Below are 26,588 nucleotides of genomic sequence, written 5' to 3' on the forward strand. Positions count from 1 at the left end.
TTGAAAGCTTTTGCACAGCAAAGGAAACCATAAACAAGACCAAAAGACAACCCTCAGAATGGGAGAAAATATTTGCAAATGAAGCAACTGACAAAGGATTAATCTCCAAAATTTACAAGCAGCACATGCAGCTCAATATTAAAAAAACAAACAACCCAATCCAAAAATGGGCAGAAGACCTAAATAGACATTTGTCCAAAGAAGATACACAGATTGCCAACAGACACATGAAAGCATGCTCAGCATCATTAATCATTAGAGAAATGCAAATCAAAACTACAGTGAGATATCATCTCCCACCAGTCAGTGTGACCATCATCAAAAAATTTAGAAACAATAAACACGGGAGAGGATGTGGAGAAAAGGGAGCCCTCTTGCACTGCTGGTGGGAATATAAATTGATACAGCCACTATGGAGAACAGTATGGAGTTTCCTTAAAAAACTAAAAATAGAACTACCATATGACCCAGCAATCCCACTACTGGGCATATACCCTGAGAAAAGCATAGTTCAAAAAGAGTCATGTACCAAAATATTCATTGCAGCTCTATTTACAATAGCCAGGACATGGAAGCAACTGAAGTGTCCATCAACAGCTGAGTGGATAAAGAAGATGTGACACGTATATACAATGGAATATTACTCAGCCATAAAAAGGAGTGAAACTGAGTTATTTGTAGTGAGGTGAATGGACCTAGAGACTGTCATACAGAGTGAAGTAAGTCAGAAAGAGAAAAACAAATACTGTATGCTAACACGTATATATGGAATCTAAAAAAATTAAAAGAAAAAAAATGGTCAGGAGAACCTAGGGGCAAGACGGGAATAAAGATGCAGACCTACTCGAGATTGGACTTGAGGATACGGGGAGGGGGAAGGGTAAGCTGGGACAAAGTGAGAGAGTGGCATGGACATATATACACTACCAAACGTAAAACAGATAGCTAGTGGAAGCAGCCACATAGCACAGGGAGATCAGCTCGGTGCTTTGTGACCACCTATAAGGGTGGGATAGGGAGGGTGGGAGGGAGGAAGATGCAAAAAGGAAGAGATATGGGGACATATGTATATGTATAACTGATTCACTTTGTTATAAAGCAGAAACTAACACACCATTGTAAAGCAATTATACTCCAATAAAGATGTTAAAAAAAATAGAGCCATATTAAGGTGGGCTATATTTATCAATGATAAAGTCAAATATTATGATCAACAAAGGACTTTACCAAGTGTTCTGATGAATAAGAATATAAATGCTGGTTTCTTTATGATCAAGTTTAGCCTTTTGGTTGATTAACTGATCTTGTCAGTTTCTTTAGGCTAAGTTTAATAAAAGATTTATCAATAGATGTATGAAACAACATAAAGAAGTTGCAGTACTTTTTAGAGAATCCACAAAATCATGCCACATATTTGCAAGATTCTAGAAAATGGTCCTTTGCAAAGGGAAAAGATGATATGAGGAATGAAAGAGAAACATTCATGTTGACCAATGACATACTAGGATGGAGTATGGCAGTTACGCTCCTGCATTCCATTTTGCATTCACTGCAGGTTTTCATGATTGTCTCACCCTCAACCAAAACCACCACCCCTAGCATTGCCGCCGTTAAGTAGAATAATGATGTGCTTATGTTGACATGGAATGTAATAAGGTACAGGCTGGTGAAGCAATGCACTAGTGGAAAGAGACCAAGGTTAATTTTAATACTTTTTTCATTGACGTGTGCAGTGGGAAGAGTATCTCTGATTCAACCTTCTGTCTCCAAGATCATAGCTAAAATAGTTCTTATATTTGGTTTTGCAGGGAATAAGAACAAGACGTACAGAAACATGATTATAAAAACTTTACAGACTGCCCCATGGAACTTCAATGCTTAAAGGAAAATTTAAATTAGCAGCAATCACAAGTCTCTGCGATATCCAACAGCTGTCTAATCAATGACTGCCTTTCTCAATCCATGTAGCCATTGTTTGGACATAAAATACTGATTCTGTGTTTGCAGCTACAGAATAGAGAGTATCTAACATTTCTGAACAGTGGGGCCCTACCCAACCCCAATTTACAAATTAAAGCCACTACGGGAAATATCAGTTTGTCAATATAAGGGATGTTAGAGTGGGACCATTCCTGTCTTAATTTCAACCAAAGTATTGCTAAGATAGATTCAGCTTATCAAAGTAAGTGTGGGACAAACACTCAAATATATAATTTTCAAAGAAATGATGGAAAACAAGTTCCATCACTCTTGACCCCTTCAACAATATCAAGGCTATAAGAATTGGATGTAGTGTGAAGGAATGGGGATGTTTCTTCAAAAAGAGCTGTTGCCATTCTGAGTCTCTAATTCCCCAAGAAAGTAGGGAGAGGGGTATTACCTTCTTTACCTAAAGCCCAGGGAGTAGGCCTTCATGGGACCACTTGGAGACCTTCAAAGAATTACCTGTTCTCTACAGTTGCAAATACAGAGCTAATTTCACTCTAAATCAGCTCCATAATTTTGATCCATGTCTCCTCTTTGACATTTTGATTTAGTGAACTGAGATTGTTTCCATGACTTAAAGTTATTGTAAGGATGTCTATTACCTAAGACTGACTGAAAATGTCCAGGGACCTGAAAAGTTTTCACCCAGAGGCATTATAGAAGATTCCTCCACAAAATACACTTTAAAGGTAAAGAAGAGAAAAAAAATAAAACTTGTTTCATTACATGCTTATTTAGCATTTCATTTATATATACAATGAGATCAGTGACTTTCCCCTACAAACTGGACCATCTCCATCTGATTGGAGATGCCAGTTTTCATATTGTCAAGCCAGAGTAGAGAACACCCAAAAGATCAAACTCCTAGAATTGGAGATGTACATTATGATGTCTGTAGTTGGGGATATCAGAGTTCGGCAAGGTTAAGCATGAATAGATGATCACGAAGGCAGAATGATTCTGGGGTTTTAAAAAGTTCCTACCAACTCACTAATGTCTTCAATTCTGCTGTTAGACATTTACTTCTTCCATTTATGAGCTTATTTCCTTTTAAATGTGAACTACTGTGGGTACTTCCTCCTGTCACGCTTTCTTATCTTTTATCTTAACTGATTATGAGAATCAACACATTAAATAAGTCTCATCTGCCCTACATAACTCAATGTAAATGAGTTTGTTAGATCCATTATGGAAAGGAGATTTTTAAAGGGAGAATGAAAATGAGGATACCAGGCTGAGAGAAAAGGAAAGGAGATAAGAGATCCCTTAAGGGAAAAAAAAGAAAAGAAGGCCAATAGACAGAAGATAAACTTTATTTGCTGAACAATATCATCTGGACCTGAGAATGGGATCCAGTGAAGGTTACTATGATCCATCTCATGGGCCACTAGACAATCACTCATATGTGCACCATTTAAATAAAACCAGGGCTACTGATGCCATTAATGCCTTTCACAGTATTTGATGTCTATGAACTCTAGGATCTTTCCCAATAAAATGTCTTGTGGAAGGACTTGCTGGGTAGATAGAAACTTCTCTGAGAAGTTTGAAAGGAAAATAATTGTAAGCTGAGCATGTAAATGGAAGGAATCAAGATGTCTGTCTCCAAAATGACAGTAGACATGATGACATGAGGCACTGTCTCTTCTTATGGATCAAAAGCTGGAAAAGATTTCTCAGTATTTGGCATCCAAATGCAAGTCCCCCTTCCTTTTGACACTTTCCCCAATCCATGAGAGCTGTCAAAGGAGTCAAGTGGCTCTTAAAGAACCCCCTAAAATGCTAGTGGTATTGATTCTCAGCCCAGAGATGAGAAAGATTAGGCTTCTCGGTGAGTATGTGGAAATCCTCATCTATTGCCTCTCAGGACAATGGATGGATCCCATAAGACACAGTGTGAGAGACCACCATTGGACACCAAAAAGCTGACATTCTTCCATTGTTATTTCCTAGAAATCAGAGTCATGAATCAATGAAAAAGAATGACTATAGAGTGCCTGGAAACAAATCACCAATATTATCTAATGCCATATTCTGTAGTTCTCTTCTTTGACATCCCCTTGGCAATAATTTCAGTCTCTAAAATAACAGTTGCTGTGGCTCCATTGGAAGGCTCATGTCATCTCACTGAAGCTTATTGTCCATTGATTAGGACCCCAGAACCAACTGTTTCAGACTTTTTGGCTCAAGATTCTGGCACTGTTCCCTAAGTATAAGAACTAAGCCAATCTGGCACAGAGATGAACCAAGTTCTAAAAGGAATACGTGCTTGAAATTGGAGTGGGCTTACCCTGAGTGTATCGTTGGTTTCACCAACATTAAAATACAATACTTCTTTCACTTCAATGCTCAAGGTTGAGGGTGTGCTCCACATTTCCATATAAACTATGTCTCAGATACCAGCTGTGTATGTTTGTGATGTAGGTGATGATAGTTCCTTAACCACACTCATTCACCTCAGTTTGCACTTGGGTATCTGTTACATGTTTGGTCTATTCCTTTTATTATTGTTATTATTGCTCCACGTCAAGAAGAGTATGCAGACTGAATATTGACTTGCCAGTGATAATAGCTAAAACGTGCAGCTTCACCCTCTTCACACTAAGAACGTTGTTTAGCACAAAACTCAGGGTTGGAGAATAGTTTAGGAGTTCATTGAGCCAAGATGTGAGGCAAGGCCATCCTTAAGCTGCCTTATAAAGAAAGGGGTAATTTTGTCTAGGATAGTTAAATTATTCTTCCTTGAGCAAATCAGTCTAGCCAAGAGATAACTTAATTGGAATTAAGCTACAAGGAAGTTGCTCTCAGAGAGGAAAGAAATGTCTGTAAGAGAGAATTTTCTAAAGTTATTAAGAGGTATAAAGAGATCCACTAAATATAGAATTGGAAGATCTAGTGGACTGCTGACATGAAATTTGGGGTGAGGTTGAAATGATTAAACCACAGAATCATAAAATGTTACGGTAGAAGAAACCCTAGATGTGATGGAGTTCAACTCCTCATTTTGCAGATAAATAAATGGAGACCCACAGAGGTGAAGTGGTTGACCCTTTAAGGTCAAACTGTGAAACAGTGGCTGAGCTGCAACCAGAATCCATTCCTCTCCCCAAAACATCTTTACACAACAGCTGCTTCATATAGAGAGATCAAGTTCAGTTGAGATCGAAACACATATATTTTAGCATTTTTTATCGGTCAAGGTCCAATTAGAAATGCAGAAACCATGCTAATTGTTTGAAAGAGGGGACTTAATACAAAAACTGGGTTATGAAATTATTGGAAGAGTGAAAGAACAAAAAGAAGTTGCTGGGGTAACCAGATTCTAGAAATTTCAGGAAGGAGTTACCACGCCTAGGATTGAGGGAAGAAAAGAGAGGGGATGGGACATTCAAAACTGAGGAGATTGGAAGAGGGAGCCCTCTGTCTCCCCATCTCAGGATTACAGAGCAGAGTAGAAATGTCTGGACATGTATTGATCTACTAAGTACTTTATTCTGGAAATGCAAAAATGAATAAGAAAGAGGAAGATTTCACAGGTACTTTGGGAACCCAAAGGAGGATCTTCTCAGAATCATTGTTAAGACCTGATTTAGAACAATGACTTACAGGCCCACCAATCCAACGAAGATCCCAAACCTTGGGCACGACCTCAACACCGATCAACAGGTAGTCCAACCCTTGAAAATGCCACTGCTATGTGGAATAAAAAGGAAATAAATGACATGATTCCTGCTCATAGGACTTATGCTCTGATTAGAGGGCATGTGCTTCCTTTTCTTACCTGTGCCATGACACCATTACTCAGGGGGGTTTAGCCATGCCATGCAGGCCAGAGGAAATGAAACAGAGTTCTTAAATGGAGGCAGCCAGCTGCCTGCAGAGACTGGCCTGCTTTCTAGGAGATCTTGTGTACATGTCCGAGATGAGCTAGGGCAGGCAAGTGGCAGGGGGTCTGGTCTTCATGGTGAGCATCCCAGGATGCTAGCAATCCGACGCCATGGTGCTAGGTGCTGGGGACTTGTAGTTTGACTCTGGCTGGGTGAGTAGGGTTCATCAAGCAGATTAGAAATTCCTCTGAAAGTCCTTTAATCTAGTCTAATTTAAATCCCCTTCTTAAGGCACTCTGTGCTTTTCTATTGTGCTATTGTACTGTCAGAACTATAATTAATTAATTATAAGTAGTTTCTTGCACATTTTCTTCAACACACTCTAAAATTCTTGGGTCAAGTGCCATGTTCTTTCTAGTTTCTGTATGCATGGCACTTAACACACTGTCAAGCACATAGTAAGAACTCAACAAATGCAGAAAATTTTCTTATAGCATGGGATTTCCTACCCTGATTTGTTTTAATGGAATTCATTAATTAAGAAATATGATTTGAATAGACAATCTGAGTAGGCCTATACAGGCCAATTGTGATTTGCTTTATTGCACTTCACAGATTGTAGGGATTTGTTTGTTTTTTTACCAAATTGAAAGTTTGTGGCAACCTATCACCACCACCTTTCCAACAGCATTTGCTCGCTTCGTGTCTCTGTATCACTGTTTGGTAATTCTCACAATATATCAAACTTTTTCATTGTTATTATATCTGTTATGATGATCTGCGATCAGTGATCTTTGAGGTTATTACTACAACTCACTGAAGACTCAAATGATGGTTAGCATTTTTAGCAATAAAGTTTTTTAAATTCAGATATGTGCATTGTTTTTTTAGACATAATGTTATTGCACACTTAATAGACTATAGTGTAAACTTTTATATGCACTGGGAAACCAAACAATTTGTGTGACTCCCTTTACTGTGATAGTCACCTTATTGCAGTTGTCTAGAACAGAACTGCCAGTATCTCTGCAGTATGCCTATATCTATTAAGAAATTGAATCAATAATTAATAATCTTCCAAAACAAAAAGCACCAGATCTAGATAGGTTCACTGGTGAATTGTACGAAACATTTAATGAAGAAATTATACCAACTCTCTACAATCTCTTTCAGAGGATAGAAGCAGAGAAAATACATCCTAACTCATTCTATGAGGCCAGTATTATCTTAATACCAAAACCAAACAAACATATTACAAATAAAATAAAACTATAGACCAATATCTCTCATGAACATAGATACAAAAATCCTCAACAAAATATTAGCAAAATGAATCCAACAATGTATAAAGTGAATTACACACCATGGGCAAGTGGGATTTATCCCAGGTATGCAAGCCCAGTTCAACATTCAAAAATAAATTAATATACTCTATCACAACAATAGGCTAAAAAAGAAAAATCACATGATTATAGCAATAGATACAGAAAAATCATTTGACAAAATCCAACACCCATTCACTATAAAAACTCTCAGTAACCTAGGAATAGAAGGGTATTTCCTAAACTTAGTAACAAATATCTATAAGCAATCTACATCTAACATCATACTTAATGGTAAGAAACTTGAAGTTTTCCCACTAAAATCAGGAAGAACACAAGCGTGTCCCCTCTCACCACTCCTTTCCAAACTCATACTAGAAGTTCTGGCTAATGCAATAAGATAAGAACAAGAAATAAAAGGTGTACAGATTTGGAAAAAAGATATAAACTTGTCTTTGTTCCACAGATGACATGATTGTCTATGTAAAAAATCCAAAAGAATTGGCAAAACCTTCTGAAATTCATAAACAATATAGCAAGCTTGCAGGATACAAAGTTAATATACAAAAGTCAATCAATTTCCTAAATACCAGCAATGAACAAGTGGAATTTAAAATATTTAAAAATATAATACTATTTTCATTAGCAACGAAAAAACAAAATATGATTTGAAATACATGGACTCCAAGCAACTAAATACAGTTGCTCAGTTTGGGCACAGCACGAAGGCATCCAGCAGTGGAGGGTGAGGACAGCTGAAACCCAGTTTATGCTCCATGTGCCAAGCTGTGTGCCCTTGTACAAGGCAATTTTAACCAGAGGAAGGGACACTTGTTTTAGCTCAGAGACATTATCAGCTTACTATGTCATCCATCCTATAGCTGTGCCTGTCAAGAGGTAGTCCTTTTTCTAATTCACACATAGACACTGTATCGTGTCTATTTTATAAAGCTATTTTTAATGTAAAGCAAGACCCCTAGCTTAGTTGTCCTTCGAGCATCATAGGGTACACAGCTTCTTGGTTTGAGGATCTGGTGCTCAACTGTCATCATGCCCTTCTGCTTAACTCTGGTGGTTGTGGATTGAGCTATAAGCAGAAATGGCCCACAAAGTCAAGTTTGAAAGAAGTAACAGAGATGGAAGTATCTGAGTGTACAAAATAAAGAACAGGGAAGGAAGAATTTAAGCTTGATTTTGTCAGTTTTGATCAACTATTTTTACTATTTTTAGCAGTCATTTGTTTATTCAACAAATATTTACTGCAAGCTTTCTAAGGACCAGGTGATATACTAGCACTGGGAGTAGAGTATGAACAAGACTGTATTCAGGGAGCTTACATTTTTGTGTGTATGTCAGCAGCCAGGAGATGGGGTGAGGAGAGGGTTGGGGCAGGGGAAGACAGGAAATTAAAAGGTAATTTTAGACATGGCAAGTGCTAAGATAAAAATATAAATGGGTTATTTAAGAGAAAGTAATGTTGACAGGGGAGGCTAGTCAGGGAAGTTATCTCTGAACAGGTAGCATTTGAAGTAAGTCCTGGCTGGAAAAAAGCAACAAGCATTTTTAAAAGGCAAAGGGAAAATAAGTGCAAAGGCCTTGAGGCAGGAGTGAGTTTAGTGAGTTCAGATAACAGAAAGAAAGCCAGAATTGCTGGAGTGTAGTCAGAAGGCAGAAGGGTATTATAGTACATTAGATTGTATTTAGAAAATATTGATTTCCCCTACCCCATCTTCATGGGAGGAGTATATTTTGCTGTCACTTGATTTACATCTTGGTCATATGACTTGCTTTTGACCAATGGTATTTAGCTGACATGACAGGACCAAAGATTTGAAATTTTCTCACGCAGTTGTGCTTGTCTTTTTATACTCGAGTATTTCACCATAAGAATAACATGCTTAGGATGGCTGCTGGTCTAAGGAGGATGCGAGACATTGAGTAGATCTAGACACAACCTACAGCTTGGAGCTAAGTTCACCCAAGCCCAGCTTAGATCAGCAAGCTCCAGCCAACCTACAGGGGTTGAATGAATGCTTATTATTGTATGTCACTGAAATGTGGTGGATATTATACAGCAGTAACAAACACACTAGTACAAAATAAAATTAGAAAGATACTCAGAGGCCTTGAAAGTCACAGTAAGGAGTTCTTATTTTTGAGAATTTGAGGGTTTTTTAACGCAATTATGGGGCTCTAAAGCAAAATTGATTGTGTTTGTTAAATGAATGAGTTCTGTGTAGCAGAGAGATGTTGACATTAGCTCCCAGAGATAGAAAGCTTTGTGGGGGCAACTATGGGGACAAAAGTGGCAGCCACCATGATCTTGATAAATTACACCTCAATTCAATCAACAGTGCAGAAAACTAGTTCAATTCCAGACAGATGTTGAAATATAAGGAGAACCAAACTGCTCAAGCAGGACAGATGACACTGTTTTTAGAAGCAGAGCATGGAACAGGTGGAGCGCCAAACAGAGCAAGCATTGTGTCCAGGAAAACAACGAAGTGAAACCCAATACCTGGGAGATGCCTGGAGAGAATAAGGCAGGAAATAGGTCCCAGGCAGATGATCTAGCAACGTCATGCAGGTGGGGACAGAGGAATCCCAGGTTCCCAGCTAGGCTTCTGGTCGCAGACGGGGCCAGACTGGCAGGCTGAACCACAGAGAGGTTAAGCATTTGGAAGGGTTAATCCTAAGATTTCTACAGAAGCCCTCCCTTACTTCAGCCATCTTGCCAGGAGCTATAAGAGAAGAGTAACTAACTGCACCAAGGGGTGCTTGTAGCATCTTGTTCTGGTGGCAATTCTCTGCCAGCAGCTAGCCTTTACAGCTTTGGGCATTTTTCTTTTCCTTATTTCCAAATATCTTTCAACCCTTTGTCTACTAGGAGCATCTTGTTTTCTTTGGTGAACTACCCGTCTCTTTCCAATGCACACACTCTCAGTTCACCCCAGTTCCAGTGTTAAGAACAAGAGTTAGGTACAGCCAAAGAAGTTGCTTCAGAGATGAACACATGACCTACTCTGGATCAACGCATACTCCCTGGAACTTTACCTGGAACGGTGAGGGATGAAACATTCTCTCTGCTGAGGTTGTAACTTGCAGCTGTTGCAAAGCAAATTTGTTACCACTTAGGAAGAAGGTACCCAGGAATAAGGTTAACAGAGAACAGAAAGATAAAACAAGATATTTTGGCAATATCATGCGAACGCCTGAATCTAGCTGCTCCTGAAGATGATGTTATCCCAGCGTTTTCCAGTTACAAAAGCCAACACATTTCCTTCTCTGACTCATGCCTGTTTAAGGTTTTCAGTCATTTACTGCCAAAAGAGTCAGGGAAGTCACTTCAGCTCTCTGAAACCCTCTCTACCTCATCTGTAAATTGATGGCTCCTAAGACTTCCTTCAACTTCCTTCAACTTAAAGCCTTCAGTTGATGGCTCCTAAGACTTTGACTGTGAGGCAGGACAAAAACAATTAACACAGCTTGTCCACAGCCTCCTCATCCACCAGAACTCCAAAGAGAGTCCTGCAAACACCAGGACATATTCTATCTCCCCTCCTTTCACTCTCCTTTGAAAAAAGAAGGATTCCTCCTTGCTAGAGAAAGGCTGTTAACCTACATGATAAATAAATGGAGAAAGTAGAAGAGGAAAGTGGGAATGAAAGCAGGGCTGGCCTGGAAATTGAGAGAGTTTTTGTGAAAGATTGTGGGGACACTTACACAAGAATCTGTGCAGAGTGTGGTGGACATAAACAGAAGTCAGAGGCTTCCTACGCGAGTTGCCATGGATCTGCATTTGGCTTTTGAAAAGTGCAAGTCAAGGGTTTGGCTGATTGCCACAAGACTGTTTCTTTGACCATTAGTGCTCTCTAAGGCTGAGCCCTAGGGGCGTGAGTTTTGAAGGGTCCCTGTGGGCCACCATTCTCCCTTGGAGTCTGTGACCACTACCTCCTCCAGGAGTGTTGCGATGGCTCCTGAGCAGATGGCACCAGGGAGAAAAGGAAGTCACTCTCACCTAAGCAGCTGCATCTGTGGAATGCCAATGAATGAACTGTCAGGAGATTATTCTTAGGTTTCCCAGCTGTCATATGGGCTAAAAGAATCAATTGATGGATGAGTGGTTTAGCCAGCTCTGTGGTTAAGCATTTGTAGTGGCACTTGCCTGGTTGTTCCAGGCATTTTAACAAATAAATTGAATTGAATACTTGGCAGTTGATCAATGGCTCAGTGCTCAGCCAGCACCGTGAACGCAGCACATGAGATACGATGGTCACCAATGCTCTCGATGCAGGCTCTGCAGGAGCTTCTTCTAATATTGATTCACCTTCACAAAGTTAGTAAGCAAGAAAATTGCATTAGTAAGGAATTACATGAAAAGTGCATTATTAGCAGGTATTTAAAAGTAAAAGGTTTGTACATTTGTAAAACCTAATTAAGGGACCATCAAGAAGAGATTATTTGACTTTTCAAGAAATAGTTTGATAAGTCTTCCAAGAGCACATCTCCAATTGCATTATTTTGATGCTGAAAACCCTCCAATTATCTACATTTAGCTATCAATTTCAGTAGAAAGTCTTGTTATTCATGATCCTCTACAATATACAATATAATCCAAACATGTCTTTCTAGTCTGGTACCCTTCTAGACTTGCAGTTCACTTATCTCCTCAAATTGTAGACTAAATTGGGTTTACATGTGGATGTGCTTTTTTTTTTTTTTTTTTTTCCAGAAGGGGGCATGTGGAAAGACCTACAACTTGTGTCAAATTCTAGAAGGAGTGAAGAAACCCAGAGAGCTTAAAAACCATTGCTCGAGGCCAGGGGTCTGTGCATCTGGATGGAAAAAAGTAAATCTTTACTTTTACTAATCTCTAACTGAAATTTGGCATCTCTTTTGATTGTGAATGTAGGCAAAAAAGCACAGTAAGTGATTACAGTACCTATGATTTTGTTATCGGTAGAAATTATAGATCTTTTCCTATCACACTGCCAGTATGACAGACATCTCAAAATATCACACATGCTCATCATTACTTCAAAATTATGGTAGTTCTTAGACTTGCCACTAGATCAAGTCATTGAATGCATTAATCCAGAAGCACAGGTATTTTTTATCATATATCCTAACTTTTTAATATTTATTTTGATAACTATTTTTAAACACAATTTTTGGTATTTTTTGATGCAATTAAAAACATTAATCTGCAAAGGGAATCCATAGACTTGGCCATATTGCCAAAGTACAAGGTACAAAAAAAAAGATTAAGAACATCTTGATCTTAACTTATTGTCCCCAACACTCCATGAGACCAGAGCAGCTCCTGGTTTGACAAGTGTACCCCAAGCTTTCCGACTACAGAACTCTTGGACCATCTGTTTGTGTCACTTAAGACGCCTTCTCCCAGCTGTCACAATCTGTCCAAATCCTGCCCACCTTCAAGGACCACCTCAGGTGCCTCTTCATATAGGTGCATTTTTTTTTCAGCTATCGGAGAGATGATTGCTCCATCCTTTGAATCTCTACTGCCATGTGCTTGCTCCTCGCCTATGTTGTTCTTAAATTAAAAGCTTGGCAACATCGCCAAGCTCTGCATGGTAAAGAGTGTGTATACTTACACTAGCCAGTCTGGGTCTGAATCCTGTCTGCATTCATTTCCTAGGGCTGCCATAAAAGTTACCGTAGTCTGGGTGGCTTAAACAATAAAAATGTATCTCCTCGTGGTTCTAGGGGCTAGAAATCTGAGATCAAGCTGTCAGCAGCATTGATTTCTTCTCTCTCCCTGGCTTGTAGATGGTCATCTTCTCCCTGTGTCCTCACATGGCTTCCCTTTCTTACCTGTCTGTGTCCAAACTTCCTCTTTTTATAAGGACACCAGTCATATCAGATTAGCGCCCACCTAATAACCTCATTTTAACTTAACTATCTTTTAAAAGGCCCTATCTCCAACTACGGTCACATTATGAGGTACTGGGGGTCAGGACTTCAACATATGAGTTTTGGAGGGATACAGTTCAGCCCACAGCACTGTCTATACCACAACCCAAGTGTTTTACCTTAGAAACATTTCTTAACATCTATATTAGCCTTGGTTACCTCACCCATAAAATGAGGACGATAGTGGAATTTACTTCGTATAAGTTGTAGGAATTACAACTGTTGCAAGGATGAACTGAGTCATTTCCCACAAAGCACCAGGAACAGTGCCTGGGACATAAATGAGTGTGTCAACAAAGTTATTGATGGTCACATCTGGCACACTTGCTGGAAAGTTCCTAGAAGGCAAACATGGCTTCATATTCATCTCCTTATTCTGTTGTTTCTAGAACACTGCCTCTAACACAATAAATATATTTTGAATTGAATGCTTAATTAATTTTTAAAAAACTGCTAAGTTGACTCGGGGCTAAAAGAGAGAGATACTGACAAAACATGATAAGCTGCATACAACTTGGAGAAAAACTAGTCCTATTTTTTCTTCTTGCCTTTCAAGAACCAAAGCCCCTTTCAAAACTGCTAATACTAGTGTGCTCAGCCTAACCATCTATACACTTAACCCCCCAAAAATGTCTTCTTTCTATAGGAATTGCAGGGGGTTAGAAGAGAAGTCTTCAATAAGCCTTGTTTCTGCAATAAATTTAAACAAGGGATGTTATCCAAATTTTGTAACCTAAGTAAAAGGAAAATTCTCACATCACTGGGGATATCTTCATATTGAACCTGGTTCCAATTTTATCTTATTAAACTTAAATGAATAGACTACTTTGGGGATACAGATGATGTTATACTATGTAGAAAATACTCTGAGAACTCAATGTAAAAACCACTTAGTTCAATTATTTCTACTCTATTTTTTTAATCTAATACATATATGCTTACAAAGCCAGCCCATGCTTAAAGGAAACTTTGGAAAGACATTTTGTTTTGCGAGAATTTAAGTTGATAGGCTGCCATGGAATTAGCTTTATTTTTGTGAGATTGCCTTATAATTATTAGGAGTTGGCTCTACATGGCTGCCTCAAATGAAGCTGAGTTCTGTGAAAATAATTTTCCTAATGTTTGCATAACATAGTTTTATAAAACCACCAACAACAAAAACAAAAAGACCTTAAGATGGTTAAATGTATTTTATTTCATATTCTTATTTTAATGGTGCTTTTGGCTCAAAGCCCTTCATTATTACCATTTTCTTTCCCTTTATATTTGATCCCATTTTCCCCTACCATAAAATGCTCCAAACATGATTGGATTTAGAATTGAGCTGGTCTCTGGTGTAATAACATCCATGACTCCTCTCTCTGTGAGCAGGGAGGGGTCAGGCAGAATGGAAGGAAAGGAATCACTTCTCTCTCTGTGGGAATGAGCTGTAGGAATGCCCTTTAAAAGAAGAATCCTTTCTGGATGATTTTTCTAGAATACATCCTCCTCCCCATCCATGATCCTACTTTCTCAACTCTCTAAAGACACTTTGTTTGTAAAATGCTAAATAAAGTACTATTGGGACGTTTCTCTTTCAATTCTAGCATGTAATTTTAGCAAGATTGAGAAAACCAGGAAGTCTATATAGAAATCTGAGTGAAACTCAACAGAAACTCCTAGAGGTGAAGCCAGGGGCTGAGCTGCTAGGCAGCAGACCCCTGGGCAGGCACCTCCAGATCTCACAGGACCCTCCTGACAGCATTAAGCTGAACTGCTGAATCCATTTTCCTAGTGGTCTTTGCATCATCTCCATATCATTGAAATAACCATCATCTTTATGAGTGAGGTTCAGACTTCACCATCTTCTTGTAACTTTCATCAGCTTCTGAAATACAAATTGCAAATTAGAGGGTCTATGTCCTCCTGTAACCCTATTTCCATGCTGGTGGGAAGAAGTAAGGATAGGGTAGGTGGCCTCTAACATGGCCCCCAGTGATTCCTGCCTCCTGGCTTTCACATCCTTGTGTAATCTCTGCCTTTGCATGTGGACTGGACTTAGTGATTTGTGAATAGAATATGGCAGAAGTATTGGGATGTGAGATATCACTTCCAAGATCAGCTTACAAGAAGACTGGCTTCCCTACTGGATGTATTCTCTCTTGTTCTTTCATGGATGGCTCACCCAGTACTAGGCCAGTTGCCATGTCATGAGGAGGCTCTGTGGAGTCTTTTCCTGCCTTTAGACTTGAACTAAAACATGGACCGTTCTTGGGTCAGCCCGCCAGCTTCACTTGGTGAAGTCCCAAAGATTACAACCAAACAACCATGTGAGAGTGCTTAGGAGCACTTCGAGTGGATTGCTCAGAGGTCTCCAGCAAAAGAGAACCAATGGAGTGTGTGTGTTTGTGTGTGTGTGTGTGTGTAGAGAGATTTATTGAACGAATCAGCTCATGTGATTATGGAGGCTGAGAAGTCCCAAAATCTGCCATCAGCAAGCTGGAGACCCAGAGGAATGGATCCTGTACTTCCAGTCCTGAGAACCAGGAGAACAAATGATGTTAAGTTCTAGTCCAAAAGCTAGTAGGCTGACCCAAGAGTTAAAGTCTAAAGTCAGGAAAAGACTGCTGTAGCAGCTCAAGGCAATCAGACAGAAGGAGTCCCCCTCACTCATGGGAGGGTCAGCCTTTTCAGGACTTCAACTGTTTGGATGAGGCCCACCCATGTTAGACTTTAATCACATTCAAAAACACCCTCAGAGGCACACCCAGAATAATGATTGACCAAGTATCTGCCCCAGTCAAGTTGACACATAAAATTAACCATCACACTTATTGCTGCAATACTTCTGGGTGACAACAGTCATGGTCAAGAGATTGACAGTAACCTCCAGCAAGATCTAGACAGACTTGCCACTAAAAAAATGACTATTTTCAATTTTGTGTATGTCTCAAATGTTGAATGTGACTGGAACTAAAAGATTATCCATTGTTCATCTACTATTCAAATTTAGCTGGGCATCCTGTATTTTTATGTGCTAAATCTAGCAACCCTAGACCTTGACTGAGAGGCACAAGCCAGCTACTCTCTACTAGCATTTCCTGACCCCCAGAAACTGTGAGATAACAAATGCTTGCTGTTTGCAGTCACTATGTTTTGCAGTAATTTGGTATGCAGCAATGAGAACTGATACAAAGGGGCATTTGTAACAGAAGTAACAGCACACAAGGCAGCGGTAAAGTCACACAAGTGCTGGTTGTAGTACCAGCAGAGCCAAATGTGGGTCCAAGTCATATTTTTTGTCATGTTCTGGATTGGTTGAAAAATTACCCATTCACAGGAAGTGCTATGTATGATTGGGGTATGAGCTGTACCAAGAATTCCTGGGGTCCCCCAAATGCCTGGGAGGTAAGAAACATCCTCAGGTCAAGAGGTAGTACAGAGGTCAGTTTCTCAAATTTTAACATTCGTTTGAATCTCCTGGTAATCTTGCCAAAATGCAAGTTCTGATTTAGTAGGTTTAAGATGGGGTAACTGTGGGGTTCTGGAAACAATCCCCCTCAGATACCCAGGGATGACCATATATGCTTTCCTCTGCTGCTGACCTGGCAATCAGACATTTGAATACAGAAAATTGTATCCAGATTGGTGAGTTGGATGTGAAGCAAGGTACCAAGAGTTAGGAATAAGTATAAGAGAAGAGAAAATTATTAACCCAAATGCTCTTAACTTTGAGAGGGAGGCATGCAACCACAGCCTGAATGGGCAGACATGACACTGTCACAATCACATGGCATAGCTTTTGGTCAATGATGCAGCAGGGCCAAAATATCCTCTATGTCCTAAATTCTGCTGCGGTTGCCATGGCAACACTCTCCTGCATTTAGCCTAGGAAAAGATGACAGTGAGATGCAGAGCGTGTTTTTATTTCTTGGAAACTAATGAAGGCTAGGGCCCAAGGGGAGCATACCTCTGGTCCTTCCACAGGCAGGAATCACATAGAAAAGTTGTTTGCAAACTTAGAAAGGCAGAGTTTGTTACTCTCTCACTGAAAAATAAACCAGATATGGATTTGACTTTTTCATTCTGGGGTGCAGGGAACATTAGTTTAAGAGACAAGGCAAGATTTCATAACGATTAGAAAGCTAGGTATTTCTGGAAGCATTACATAGGAGGCTCAGGCAGGTGGTCCAATCAACCCCCAGCACGTGCCTCATCTTGAGACGGTCCCCCTATGCCCCACCGGGCACTCTCCTGGGTCTCAGTAAGAGTGTGGAAAGTAGGGTAAGTGTGTAAGCCTGGAGCCCTGGGGGTGGTGAGGGACCCTTTCTACAAGGGATCCCTCATCTCAGGTTCAAGTTGCCATGATGGATGCAACAGAGATCTCCTCACCCACTTGCCTCAGCCAGGCACTAGTTGTCTGACCTTGGGAAGGTCACTCACTTCTTTTTGCATCAATTCCCACATTTATTCTCCACCCCCATGATTAATGCCCCCATTTATTAAGTGGGGATATTAATGACTACATACAGTCTTCTTTTGGTGAAGATGAAAGCAGATGCTCCACAAAAACATCTAGCATAGTTCCTGGAATGCAGTGGGAATCAGGAAATAATAGTTTCCTTTTTTTGCTTCCCTGGAGAGGGTCCTGGGGCCCAGCCAGCTTTTCTTGCCCCTGAGAAGCTGCCATCATCCACTGAGTCTTCTCAGGTTCTTCTTCTGAGATGGAGTACAGTTCCCTCAGCCCCTAGATAAGCTCCTAGGACTATTATTTCAGGGATTTTCTAATAATCACAGTAAGGGGACAGATAAAGACTTTCAAAATAGGAAATGTTAAGGCATTTTGACCTGAAGTACAAAGCTCGCTCCTGATTCCTAACTCCCCTTTGAAAGGGCAAAGAAAACATCATTGTACCTTCACCCCGTTGGTGGACTCGCCACAAACACCCCCTCACTCACTCCTTTCATGACCTACTGCACCCAAGACAGGTCTGGACTGAAGGTACAAACAAGGCAGAAACAGTAGGTGTCACTGGCCCCCGATGTGCAATGTTTCATCCTAGACCTTCATCTTTTTTCAGGGATCTATCTATGGGATTCGGGGCTCCAATTATTTATCACTTCCTGCCTCTGTACCCTTGCTGTGGCCCCATTACCGATAAAGTGTACATCTCTGCCCCTTGACGTCGGACTCAGACATGTGACTTGCTCTGGCCAAGGGCACGTCGACAGAAGTGACGTTGTGCCAGTTTCAAGCCTCTGCTATCACCATGAGAAGAATACAGCCCGGCCAGCTGTCTGGTCCCAGGAGGAGGATGAGAAATAGAGCAGAGCTGCTCCAGCTCCTTCCCAGACCTGAAGAGCAGAGCCAGCCAGCAGAGCCCAGCTGGGATGAACAGACCCCTCACCAACCCACAGACAGGGGGCCAGCCCAGTGCAGGTGAGGGAGCTACCCACAAGCCCAGGCTAGACCCATGGACCCCAGCTGACCCCAGTTGCAAGGGATAATAGAAGACTGCTGTCTTATGTCACTGAGTTTTCTTGCCCCAGTAATTACCTGACCTTTTGCCTCACTCAAGAGTGGTTGCTTTGGGCCATTTCCTCACAAAAGGGAAGAATACTCTGATAATAAAAGCTTAAGCTAGGCTTTAGACAGTAGCTTCACCACTCAGGGGTGGGTGGACTCTAATTTCACGTATATGTTTATATAATGTTGTGACTGGTATAATATTTTGGCAAGGTTTATTATATTTATTATAAATTGTGGAATTATTTCACTCTTTATAGCAGAGTTACATTTAGGTACATAAGTTATGGCCTTCTCATAATTAAAAATAAACACCTTAATGTTTATTTAAGGTTCAGGTTTGTTTTTGAATAAGTAATGAAATGTGTGTGTTGAAATCTGCATTGTCAAATCACAGGTGACTGTTTTCCCACTGGCGGATTAAACTCGCTCCATGGCTAGCTCTTCCCCTGCCCTAGAAATAATCTCCAGTAGGGCACAGAAGTTTATCTGCCCATCCTCAGGTAATAAAACCACTGCTGTTAGTTCAATCTCTAAATTTATCTCATTTCAGTATTTAGTGTGTCCAGTAATAATCAGACTCTAAATTTCATTTATAAGCTGTTTCCCTCTTTGCCGGTCCAGACCTGCTTCAGGCAGGAACCTCCTGGAGAGGAAGGGAGCTGTGATTAGCTTCTTTAATTTCCTCACTTTCGGTTTCTCCTGACCTTCCACACACTGAGCTTCCTCTACCCTTTTGGGGACTAGCCGCCAGGTGGTGGGGGGAAGAGAATGGGGGAGGTAAAGAGCAGAAAACATTTACTTCACTGACATTGATCTTGCAGTGGTGTTTTCTGGCTATGGGAGAGGTCCTATTAGGGTATGCTTAGCTGGAGTTTTGGGGGATACACTTCCACGGTGCCCCCAACCTGCAGGTCCCTGGCACAGGGGTGTCACATCTTCCCTTCTCTGCTCGGCACATCCACGATCTCTCTCGCTGTGCAGGTCCCCGCGCCTCACTGCAACCTTCCTTTGGCTCTGCAATACAGACCACATCAGCCAGCCCAAAGCCCTTTAGATTCTCTAATGAGGGTCAGACACCATCCCCCAGACTTTAGGGGTCACATATCAAGGGGTCCACCGAACTCTTGAAACTCAGCTTACCGGGAAAGAGAGACATCCTCATCCCTCTTCCATGAAGGGTGGGAGTGGGAACCAGAGCATAGCTCCCACTAGAGAAATCCTACCTCTGATGCTCAGCTTCTTTTGTGGCCTTTCTGACCTCTCATAGACCAGGAGTAGGTGGTCAGCTAAGGTACCTAAATCAGTACTTAAATGGCAGCCTAGGAGGCTGAGGGAGCACCTGACTTTGGAATGTGACAGAGGTAACACTCATTGTCGTAGGGCTCCACGAACTTTAAGACAGAATCCCATTCCTGCATCCTGTCTCTCTCTCTCTCTCTCTCTCTCTCTCACACACACACACACACACACACACACACACACACATACTCACTTCTTCATCTTCTAAGTAAGGACAACAGAAAGGCAAGCAGGGAAGACCACCATCTTCTTGTTTGCTGAAACATTTCTGAGGAAACTATTAACCAGGTGTCGTGGTTTCCCTACCTTCCCCCACCCCACCATTATCTCACCTATAATCTTTCACAGCTGCATGAATTTGATGTTGCCATCCCATATGTGATATAAGCTTAATGCCTTCTGAAAGGGAGAGGGCCTTAGGCTAGACAAATAACCAGAAGAAGAGAAAGGAAGGCAAGAGGGCAACTTTGCAATCATGCATGACACCAGACCATCCACACAGGTCAGAGTTTTCATCAGCTGCCACATTGTTCATTAAAATTCAGAAAAATAAAATTTCAGGACTTGAGTGGTTTCTGGAGATGTTAGAAAAAAGTTGGAAAAGTCATGGAGCCAGAGATACCAAACAACTATTCCAGATTGCAGGCACTACCAGGATGACTTAGGCAATCCCACACATGGAAAACATTTCACTCCCAGGAAGACTGTTGAAATAATCATTTTCAATGATTCATTAATAGTTAAAAGCATATGACTCTTTCTTAGCCAATTTTGGATTGTCTAGTCTTTTTCATTTTTTTTTTCTTTAAGAAGCACAAATGATATCAATGGAGATAAAACACCTTGGTGGTGGTGATCAGTGACATTGTGTCTTGTCCACTGCCTACGGTTACCATATTGCTTAGCTGGTCCTCCAAGTGGCTAGCCATGTGAAAGGGTAGCCTTGAATTAAACTGAAGAAAAGGCAAGGAGGCAAAGAGAATGTGAAAGAAATAGATGAAAAAGGACAGGAAGCAATAGTGGTAGAGAATCTATCTCCCCTTATTCATTTTGATGTTATTGCTTCTCAAATAAAGAGAATAACTAGCAAATGAGGGGAAAGGAGGCAGAGATGGGCACAATATTGGCTCAAGGCATTCAGGGAAAGAAAAAAGCAAGACACCAAGGGAGAAAGAACTGAAGTAAGAAAGAAGTATTAGAGAATTACCACCAATAAGAAACCTTAATTTTGTTAAGTAGAAAAAAATACGCCCATATAATAAATATTATTTTAAATGACTATCTGCCAAAATTTAGCCTCAACAGTGTTTATCTTGGGATTGTTTATAATTACAACAAATTAGAAACAACCTAAGTGACCAACAGTACTTTAAATGGTTAAATAAATGATGGTCATTAAGACAATGACACGATATGTAGCTATTACAAATTACATATGAAAATATACTTTTTGACAGAGCAGTAAATACATACTATATTGGTAACTCAGGAAAAAGACAGATGATAAAAAGTATAGGCAATATGATTGAAATTGGGTTAAATAAGTTATTTATGTATATTCAGATACATATGTGCAGGAAAATGTCTGGAAGGATGTACACCAAATCATTACAAGTAGTTATTGTTGAGGGATGAGATTTTTTTTTTCCTTGTTGGTTATTTATTTTAAATATAGCAGTGTGTACATGTCAATCCCAAACTCCCTAACTATCCCTCCCCCAACCAGTAACCATAAGTTTCTTCTCTAAGTCTGTGAGTCTGTTTCTGTTTTGTAAATAAGTTCATTTGTATCATTTTGTTTTTAGATTCCACATGTAAGCAATATCATATGATATTTCTCTTTCTCTGTCTGACTTACTTCACTCAGTATGACAATCTCTAGGTCCATCCATGCTGCTGTAAATGACACTTTTTCATTCTTTTTAATGGCTGGGTAATATTCCATTGTATATATGGGCTACATCTTCTTTATCCATTCCTCTATCAATGGACATTTAGGTTGCTTCCATGTCTTGCCTATTGTAAGCAGTGCTGCAGTGAATATTGGGGTGATTTTAATTTTTCATTTTTTCTTCTTTAATATTTTTACATATTATCCAATAAAAAATCTACATGTTTAACAGATAATTAAAATATGTAAATTGCTATGAAAATAGGATAATTCAGGAGAGAGAGAATCTTTCACTGAGAAGCTGCACCTACATACCAGATGCCAGGTGTGTTCTATGCAGACTGTCAGCCCTGCCGCCAGAGCTGAGTGCTTACACACATGCCAGAGGACCAGTGAGACCTGCAAGGCAAGAAGGCCTCTTACTCTAAGGGAGGGAGAAGTGGGGAAAAGGTTTTCCTACCACTTTTTTTGCTGCTTGCCTGAGTAGTACAGCAGAAGGGAAGTCTGAGGAAGGAAAGATTCCACATCTTTGAACTCCTGCTTATGCCATTTTTTATATATGTTATATATTATACTAGGCTATCATTTATAATAACACAGCAGTGCAGTTTTTATTGAAGTAGAGTTGATTTACAATGTTGTGTTAGTCTCTGGTGTACAGCAAAGTGATTCAGTTATACATATATATATTTTTCATATTCTTTTCCATTATGGTTTATTACAGGATATTGAAAATAGCTCCCTGTGCTATACAGGACCTTACTGTTTGTCTATTTTATATTTAGTAGTGTGTATCTGCTAACCCTAAACTTCTAATTTATCCCTCCTACCCTTTGCCCTTTGGTAACCATAAGTTTGTTTTCTATGTCTATGAGTCTGTTTCTGTTTTGTAAATAAGTTCATTTGTGTCATATTTTAGATTCCACATATAAGTGATATCATATGGTATCTGTCCTTTTCTTTCTGACTTACTTCACTTAGTATGATAATCTCTACGTCCATCCATGTTGTTGCAAATGGCATTATTTCATTCTTTTTTTATGGCTAAGTAGTATTCCATTTTGTATATGTACCACATCTTCTTTATCCATTCATCCGTTGATGGACATTTAGGTTGTTTCCATGTCCTGGCTATTGTAAATAGGGCTGCTATTAATGTTGTGGTGCATGTATCTTTTCGAGTTAGAATTTTCTCTGGATATATGTCCCGGAGTGGGATTGCTGGATCATATGACAACTCTATTTTTAGTTTTTAAAGCACAGTAGTGCAGTTTTGAGGAGCACTGGGATGTCATAGAAAGGGTGGTTGTCTAAGATATAGGAGTGGTGGATCCTGGTCCCAACTCTGCCATTAAATTTGTTGGACCTCAGGCAATTTCATTTCAAGTCAATAAACATTTATCAAGCATTTATTATATGTCAGGCACACAACTCAAAACTAACACACAACGATGAATATAATACTATTCCTACATTTGAGTAACCCAAAGCGTAGCCAGGGAGATAAGCAAACAAACAAATGGGTATCAAACAATTTGGTACCCATTATATTAGAGGTATGAATAAAATACTATCAGATCACACTGGCAGAGGAAGCCATATCATCTATCAAGGTAGACAGGGTTTGAGCATTAGAAAGAATATAACTTTTGAGGTGGGCCTCTAAAGGTAAGGCAGAAAAGGGCACATCAGGAAAAGTCATTTTGCCTCTCTGGGTCTCAGTTTCTTCACATTGAAATGAGGGCTCAACTGGAAAAATCTCCAGACTCTGCATTGCTCGGGGTGGATTGACTGCCTGTCATCCTGACAAAAGCCCCAGCCTTGGTAATGTGGATGATGCAACCCTGAACTCCTAATCAGTCTGTGCACAAGAGAGGTATTGGGTTGCTGAAATAGTTCCCCTACACTGGGTATTTGAATTAAAGCAATCACTTGTGTTAGAAAATGTATCCAAAGTGGGAAACAAGGCCAAGAGGATGACTGCAAATTCAATGCCATACTGAAACCTTGCTCCTCTGGCCCAGTAGGGGTTATTTAATTCTCTAGGAGAATGTACCTCTGTTGACATTTCTATTTACTATTGACTAGAGCCCAGACACTGTGAAGTTATGTGTTAACGTGCAGATTTTTGTCTGGTAGAAATGCAAATTACTTCTCTTCAATAGAAGAGATGCTCCAAAGGTTACCATTGTATTGTCCTGTAGTATATTCACCAGATTCATCTCTCACTTACACAGACACACACACACACACACCACATGCACACATGAACATTTCTGTGTGTGTCCTCCCTACTGGACTACATAAACTCTAGTTTCTTAAATGTTCTTCACAGCTTTATCATCTTACTGGTTCCCTTAGTAAAGGCAATATATTTTGACACTTGTTCATTCTATATTTGAATAAGTCATGGCTTTAAATTTTTTTAAATGATGCTATGGCATATGAAAAAAAAAGATTTTCTCCATTTTCTAACTGAGAATCAATTGCAGAGATTTTGCTGTTTCCAATATTTGGTGCAGTGGGCTGCTTTTTTTATGTGGACTTTTTTAGTTGCCTGCATTTGCTTCTTCCTGAAGCAACAGAGCATGTAGGGTTTATTCTTGTAACATCTAACCTTGTGACAGTGATCAAGGTGAGTTAGCAGCCCACGCATACATACATGTGCATGCACACGCACATATACGCGTGTATGCACACACATACACACAGGCTAGTTTGTTGATTTACTGGATATTTATTAAAAGAAAGGTAGATTCCTGAGACATCTTTATTCCTAAAAAGATTCTCACACTTGGAGGTTATAAATTTTGACATACAACATTCAGATTGCTTTCAAATGGCAGCATTAACCATATGGTGTCTTATGTTTCAAACAAAGATTCCCTCTTGCGAGAGCACCAGAATCAAAACTAACTGCTGAACAATCATCGACAGGAAGACACTGGAATTCACCAAAAAAGATACCCTACATCCAAAGACAAAGGAGATGTCACAATGAGATGGCAGGAGGGGCACAATCACAATAAACTCAAATCCCATAACCACTAAGTGGGTGACTCACAAACTGGAGAACAATTATACCACAGAAGTCCACCCACTGGGGTGACAGTTCTGAGCCCTACGTCAGGCTTCCCAACATGGAGGTCCAGCAATGGGAGGAGGAATTCCCAGAGAATCAGACTTTGAAGGATGGCAGATTTGAATGCAGGACTTTGACAGGTCTGGGGAAAACAGAGACTCCACTTTTGGAGGGCACACACAAAGTAGTGTGCATCAGAACCCGGAGGAAGGAGCAGTGAGACTGAACCAGACCTACGTGCTAGTGTTAGAGGGTCTCCTGAAGAGGCTAGGGGGTGGCTGTGGCTCACTGCAGGGACAAGGACACTGGCAGCAGAAATTCTTGGAAGTACTCCTTGGTATAAGTCCTCCCAGAGTCTGCCTTTAGCCCCACCAAAAGGCCTGTAGGCTCCAGTGCTGGGTCACCTCAGGCCAAACAGCTAACAAGGAGGGAACTCAGCCCCACCCATCAGAAGCTAAGTGGATTAAAGTTTTACTGAGCTCTGACCACCAGAGCAACACCCAGCTCTACCCACCACCAGTCCCTCCCATCAGGAAGCTTGCACAAGCATTTTAGATAGCCTCATCCACCAGAGGTCAGGAAGCAGAAGCAAGAAGAACTACAATCCTGCAGGCTGTGGAATGAAAACCACACTCACATGAAAACCACATTCACAGAAAGACAGACAAAATGAAAAGGCAGAGGTAGAAGAATTAAAGAACAAACAAACACAGATGAACAATACAATAACTGACATGAAAAATACACTAGAAGTAATCAATAGCAGAATAACTGAGGCCGAAGAACGGATAAGTGACCTGGAAGTCAGAAGACAAAATGAAAAGGCAGAGGACTATGTACCAGGTGAAGGAACAAGATAAAACCCATAAAAAACAACTAAATGAAGTGGAGATAGGCCACCTGCCAGAAATAGAATTCAGAATAATGAGAGTGAAGATGATCCAGGACCTCGGAAAAAGAATGGAGGCAAAGATCAAGAAGATGCAAGAAATGTTTAACAAAGACATAGAAGAATTAAAGAACAAACAAACACAGATGAACAATACAATAACTGACATGAAAAATACACTAGAAGTAATCAATAGCAGAATAACTGAGGCCGAAGAACGGATAAGTGACCTGGAAGACAGAAGGGTGGAACTCACTGCTGCAAAACAGAATAAAGAAATAAGAATGAAAAGAAATGAAGACGGCCTAAGAGACCTCTGGGACAACATTAAATGCACCAACATTTACATTATAGGGGTCCCAGAAAGAGAAGAGAGAAAGAAAGGACCCAAGAAAATATTTGAAGAGATTAGAGACAAAAACGTCCCTAACATGGGAAAGGAAATAGCCACCCAAGTCCAGGAAGCACAGAGAGTCCCAGGCAGGAGAAAACCAAGTAGAAACCCACCGAGACACATAATAATCAAATTGACAAAAACTAAAGACAAAGCAAAATTATTAAAAGCAACAAGGGAAAAATGACAAATAACACACAAGGGAACTCCCATCAGGTTAAAAGCTGATTTTTCAGCAGAAACTCTACAAGCCAGAAGGGAGTGGCATGATATATTTAAAGTGATGAAAGGGAAGAACTTACACCTCCCTAACATGGGAAAGGAAATAGCCACCCAAGTCCGGGAAGCGCAGAGAGTCCCAGGCAGGAAAAAAACCCAAGGAGAAACATGCCAAGACACATAGTAATCAAATGGACAAAAATTAAAGACAAAGCAAAATTATTAAAAGCAAC

This window comes from Physeter macrocephalus, chromosome 9, assembly GCF_002837175.3.
Source record: "Physeter macrocephalus isolate SW-GA chromosome 9, ASM283717v5, whole genome shotgun sequence".
NCBI classification, from domain to species: domain Eukaryota; kingdom Metazoa; phylum Chordata; class Mammalia; order Artiodactyla; family Physeteridae; genus Physeter; species Physeter macrocephalus.